At 32.9% G+C, this 6,000-nt stretch overlaps 1 long non-coding RNA gene across 1 annotated transcript in view; it reads right to left on the minus strand.

Moving 5' to 3' along the window:
* Positions 1 to 6,000, minus strand: part of LOC128637935 (uncharacterized) — a 33,026-nt gene that overhangs the window by 21,152 nt on the left and 5,874 nt on the right. The window contains exons 2-3 of the long non-coding RNA XR_008399017.1: positions 5,227 to 5,388; positions 3,838 to 3,956 (exon numbers count right to left, since the gene is read on the minus strand). This is a non-coding gene — a long non-coding RNA (uncharacterized LOC128637935). The remainder of the gene's footprint in view (positions 1 to 3,837; positions 3,957 to 5,226; positions 5,389 to 6,000) is intronic.

Below are 6,000 nucleotides of genomic sequence, written 5' to 3' on the forward strand. Positions count from 1 at the left end.
GAACAAAGCAAATTTGATGATAAAAGTAAATTGGAAAGTTGTTTAAAATGTCATGCCCTATCTGAATCATAAAAGTTTAATTTTGACAAGACTGTCCCTTTAACAGTTTTCCCTGTAATAATACCTTTCAGATTTATAATTCATGTGTACCCTTGTTTATATAGTGGCAGCATATCTACTATTTACCTATATAGTAATTAATTAGTGGAAATGGAGTGCTAAATCATTAAAAATCAAAGTGATTAATTTATGTTGTTATCAGGATCTTAATCTAATGTACATCTCTGAAGGATAGTAAAGAAACTAGATGGGTTTTACAATCTGAAAGCTTCCCTTATAATGGTGGACCATGTGATTGCTTTTAGGTGGCTCTCAGGCCTGCCCAAATCAAAAGGAAATATCAGGACCCCCAACATCTTTCTTTCCATGAAAAACAGTCATGTTCCATGCTACTATGAGAATGAATATAGATTATTATTCCTCAAACACCCTTTATTTTTTTTTTATTTTTTTAATGAATCAGAGTATACAATTTTAAACAGCTTTCCAATTCACTTTTATTATCAAGCTAACTCTGTCTTTCCGATTCCTTGTTAATGAAGAAACAGTTTTTGGATTACAAAAGGTTAATAATAGTGTGCCCTTTTCTTCCAAATGACTATGAAAGACCTAATGGAATGTGAGTTGTCATAAAGGTGTGCTGACCAATCACAGCTTTTAGCATCTGTTCCCCTTCTGTTCTGAAATTACTGGGCTTCCTTATATAATTAAACAAATAAAGAAAGATATTTGTGTTTAAATATAGCATTGCAAAGTATTAATATTAAGGCAGAAGGCAACATATGCTAAAAGGAACATATGGTTAATCACACAGCATCTTTACACATTAAATTTATCACAGATTGAAAGTAGCCATATTGTTTCAGCAAAATTTTTCAAGTTGTCTTGCAGTTGATAAAAAAAAAAAAGATATTTCCTGGAAATTAGTACAGTGTAGAGAACAGTGGGTGCACTCTGAGCACCTCCAAACTAAATCTGATGAAATAAACTTTTTAAAGACATACTTCAAAAACGTGTAAGCATAGTACAGCAAAATACATTGCTCATATGTTATTCTGTATGATGCACTGTTCTTAAAAATGCTTAAACTAGTAATTTGGTGATAAACTTACTCCTTTTGTAGCCATCTTTTATCAAATTAGGTATTTTTATTTGTATCCTTTTTTAAACATATTTATTTTCTATGAGAGTATATACTAAGATATTAGTAACATGCATGACATTGTTACAAACACCATATATTGCTCAGGGCATATTTCCACTCCTGAGGCTACCTAGATATGCTCTCATTGAAATTAGATGTTGTTTAACAAAGGATCAAGAGAAAGATGTAAATTTGACATCATAAGTATATTAGAGTTTTTCTTTCTTTTTTTTAATTCTCATTTCTAATTAAAATATTGACATACCCACCTCATTTTTATATGTATAAGAAAACCTACAGTATATATTTATGTATACTGCATATGAATGAAAAAATGTAGTTGTAACCATTTATTGTCAAAATGGTCATAGATACATTAAAATGCTTTTGGTTTAAAACAATGAAGTGCAAACATAATTATAATGTGTCATATTTGTTAAATCATTTGAAACACATATTACAGTAAAAATATATTTATTTTGATCATTTTAATATTTACTTAAAGGGACACTGAACCCAAAAAAATTATTTCATGATTCAGATAGAGCATGCACATTATCAATTTTTCTTCGTTCTCTTTCTTTCTTTATTTGAAAAAGAAGGCATCTAAGCTATTTTTTGGTTCAGGACCATGGAAAGCACTTGTTTATTGGTGGGTGAATTTATCCACCAATCAGCAAGAACAACACAGTGTGTTCACCAAAAATAGGCCGGCATCTAAACTTACATTCTTGCATTTAAATAAAGATACCAAGAGAAGGAAGACAATTTGATAATAGGAGTACATTAGAAAGTTGCTTGAAATTGCATGCTCTATCTGAATCACAAAATAAAAAAATTTGGTTCAGTGTCCCTTTAAACAAGAAGTAAATGTGTTTAAACTGCTGGGCAAAACTACAATAGCATGGTTGATTAAGTTTTCCCCTCTGTGCCTGCAGCTCTATTCAGAAACGTTTTCTTATTTTAATCTTTTATAGGTGCAAGTTGGAGAAACTGTGCATTTTGATACTGAGCTTCGCCATCTTAGATCTTGCACCCCACGGCAGTAAAGGTACATTCAGAGATCAGTGATGTTTCTGACTTTTTCACAGCTGTATTGAGCACTTCGGGTTAGCGCACCCAAATCAGAGTGGGAGGACTAGATTTTTGCATTTTTTTACATTTAAAAGGTATATAACATATAAAAAGGCCTCATGATTAATATAAAGCAATGCAGTCACTACACTGTAACAGGCACAAGGCAGCTGTCCAAATGCTACCAATGTCACTGATCTGTGAATATGTACCGCTTCTGTCTGTGAGTGCTAGAATACCTAAGCTACAATTTGGCAGTACCCAGTAGAAGATGTGGAGCTTAATTAACCAGCACCAGTAAGCGTTTAAAATAAAGGAACAGTTTTGAAGAGAGCTGCAGGGCTTTAATGTTCTTTCAAGACATTTAGGGCTAGATTACAAGTTGAGGGCAAAATATTGCTTACGCAAAATCAATATTTGCGCTTCACTTAGTAATACCTGTGCATGCAAATGTGCGCTGGTATTACAAGTGAGGTGCAATGCGAGCACGACCTTGTGTTCACATTGCACAGAAGAATTGCGCTCACAAGAGCTCGCTTCCATGTGCTCCAATGGGAGCCTCATTCTCATGCTGTGACCGCTCCACTTGTAATCTATCCCCCAATTTATTATTGAACTTGAAGAGCCCTTATTAGACCATGTCAACATGAAATAAAAGATTCAATCTATGGAATACTCAGTAAGCATAAAAGTAAATGTGAATTGTTGCATAATCCTAAAATGGCATGTTGTAAAATTAGTCCTGTGAAAATAATGATTCTGTAACAACTAATGTACAGAACCCCCGGTAAGAGATTTTATTTTAAACCTCTTGTTAGACATTCCTACGTTATCTTTATCATCATGACTAAAGTATTTGAACAGGAAAAATAGCACACAAGTCTAAGCAGAAATGTATTTGTTTTAAGATAACAATCACATTTATGAAGACAATTAATCTTTATTTTTACCATGTAGGAAATACAGAAAAAGACATTTGCACTTATGTTTTTATTTATAGCTCTCTGATATGCTTTGTAATAAGAGACATCTGAGAATTTTATGTACTGAATTTATTTCAACATTACACTAGATTATAGAATAAATCACTTTATAGATTGGATAATCAACTCTGCAAGTCCAGTAGGAGGAATGAAATGCTTAACATAAGATCTATTTGTATTTAAACGAGCAATACTAGAATAGCTAATCACTCTAAAATAATCTCAGATCTGTATTTCCTGAGAGCAAACGTAGATATCTATGCACTGTGCGCGTTCATCATTTACACTGCAGTGCATGGTAAAAAACAAATGTATTTCCTTGAATTTGAGCCTTATTTATAAGTAACATAACAGACACACTCACTTATTTCTCTCATGTATGGGTTTTATAATGGGTACTTTTAAATTAACTATAATCATTAGGTTCTTTAAATGTACTTTAAGAAAGAATTTGATCTTTACTTGTTTATCTTTGATAAATTCGACTGACTACAGTTCCAGGAAGAGAAGTCATTTGTAACTATCAGAAACATAATGATTATTTCCAGTAAATGTACCTTTTAGACCAATACTTACAGTATTTATTTACATAGACTCTTTATCAAACGGTATAGCAGAGATGAATTAGATGCAGCGATGGTGTCTTTGGGGAAGTTTACTGACCTCTGAAGGCAACTCTATCAATACCCTGTAGGCTATTGTAAAACAAGAGAATAAAGATGCAGTTTAGAGCGTTTTACTGAACACAAGATTTATTACAGTATATAAAGAAATAGAATAGACCCTTTAAGGTTTACAGTGGTAGGAAAAAAAATGTCTTCACAATTACATCTACAGGAATGTAATGCAAAGGTATTTAATTAAAGATTCCACAGTTCATATTTAAAATCCCCCAAGAAAAACTAAATAGCAATTGTCAAAATAAGGGCTAGAAATTTGTTAGTGAACATTCAGAGATGTAAAAGTTATGGCAAAATTACAATGTATAGTTAAATGGTGTCAAGGGAGTAATGAAAAAATATTCCTTTTTATATGTAGCTAGCACACCTGGTGAGCCAATGACAAAAGACTAATGTGTGTAGCCAACAATCACCAGCTAGATCTTAGTGATGTATTGCTGCATAATTATTCTCGTGTACGAAGTTTGATTAAGGAAAATAATACAACTTGCTAGACATTCATTATTTTTTTTTACCTATTAAAGCCCCACTGAAAAATTAGATTGTTCTACTCCCTAGAGAAGCTGAAGATCCTCTATCATACTAAAGTATGGGGAGATTTACCTCAACCAGAAATCTTCTGCAAAGTCATTGGTTGGATCAGAGCACATACTCATTACCTTCTCTCCATAATTAGCTACAGCAAAGGAGACTAGAAACATAGAGTCTACAAGGCATTGTAAGAGCTATAACCCTGAACTACTTGACTTACAACATTTTCTAAAAATGTGTGAAATAATTTTAAAGTATTTATTTTGCAATACAGTGCTTTATTGCTGATATATACTGAGTCCCTTTAAGGGTGCCTATTAATCTTTGTTTTGACATTGTTTTTTATGGCTACTAGGGTTGCAGGTATTAAGTATTCAACCAGAAATATTTTAGCAAGCAATAAAATCTTGGACAGTATTTTTTTAGGTCTCCTGTATGGCAGCTACATTTTTAAAATCCCTCTATGTCATTATGCATTACAACTATAGCCCTTGCAGATGTACTGCTTTAATCATACTGGCAGACAAGGGTGATACAAATATTACTGGCAATCTTGTATAGGTTTTAAAAGACTGCTTTATATTATGTGTTGCTCTCTGTTTTTTTTTTTTTACTGGGGACCATGAGGTGTGGAAAAACAGCACTGTGTGTGCTACTGGCAGTCAAAGTGGGTCACATCACTGTTGTGTGTATCACTGACAGACAAGTAAGTACAACCATCGTTGGGACCCACCTACCACCAGTGCCCAGTCACCTGAAGGGTTGTCCAGAATTTTTGTGGTGGATATCTGCCCTCATTTTTTATTGAAGAAGGAAATGTTTAAGCAGTGCCACCTTCTAAGGCCTGTCAATCATACGGAATACAGCTGCTTCTTAACTTGCAGTAATCAGATTTGAAAATAAAAAGTCCATTATCCTGTAAGTGAAGAACATTGGAATGTTAACTATGTACAATATATACACAGTAAAGCACATAAATACATGTACACACATACTGTATATATATATATATATATATATATATATATAGGCATACATACACATATTTAAAGAGATATTCTACTCCAGATTTTTTATTCTTTAAAAAGATAGATAATAACTTTTATTACCCATCCCCCAGTTATGCATAACCAACACGGTTATATTAATATACTTTTTACCTCTGTGATTACCTTGTATCTAAGCCTCTGCAGATGGTCTCCTTATCTCAGTTCTTTTGATAGACTTGCATTTTTGCCAATCAGTGCTGACTCCTAAGCAATTTCACTAAATTTAGTACACTATTAGCTATATGGCACACATGAACTAGCGCTAATTGTAAAAAAAACTGTCAAAATGCCCTGAGATAAGATGTGGCCTTCAAGGGCTTAGAAATTAGCATATGAGCCTACCTAGTTATAGCATTCAACAAATAATACCAAGAGAAGAAGGAAAATTTGATGATAAAAGTAAATTGAAAAAAGTTGTTTAAAATTGCATGCCCTATCTTAATCATGAATGTTTAATTTTTATGAGACTTTCCCGTTAG

This window comes from Bombina bombina, chromosome 1 (assembly GCF_027579735.1).
Source record: "Bombina bombina isolate aBomBom1 chromosome 1, aBomBom1.pri, whole genome shotgun sequence".
Taxonomy (NCBI): Eukaryota; Metazoa; Chordata; class Amphibia; order Anura; family Bombinatoridae; genus Bombina; species Bombina bombina.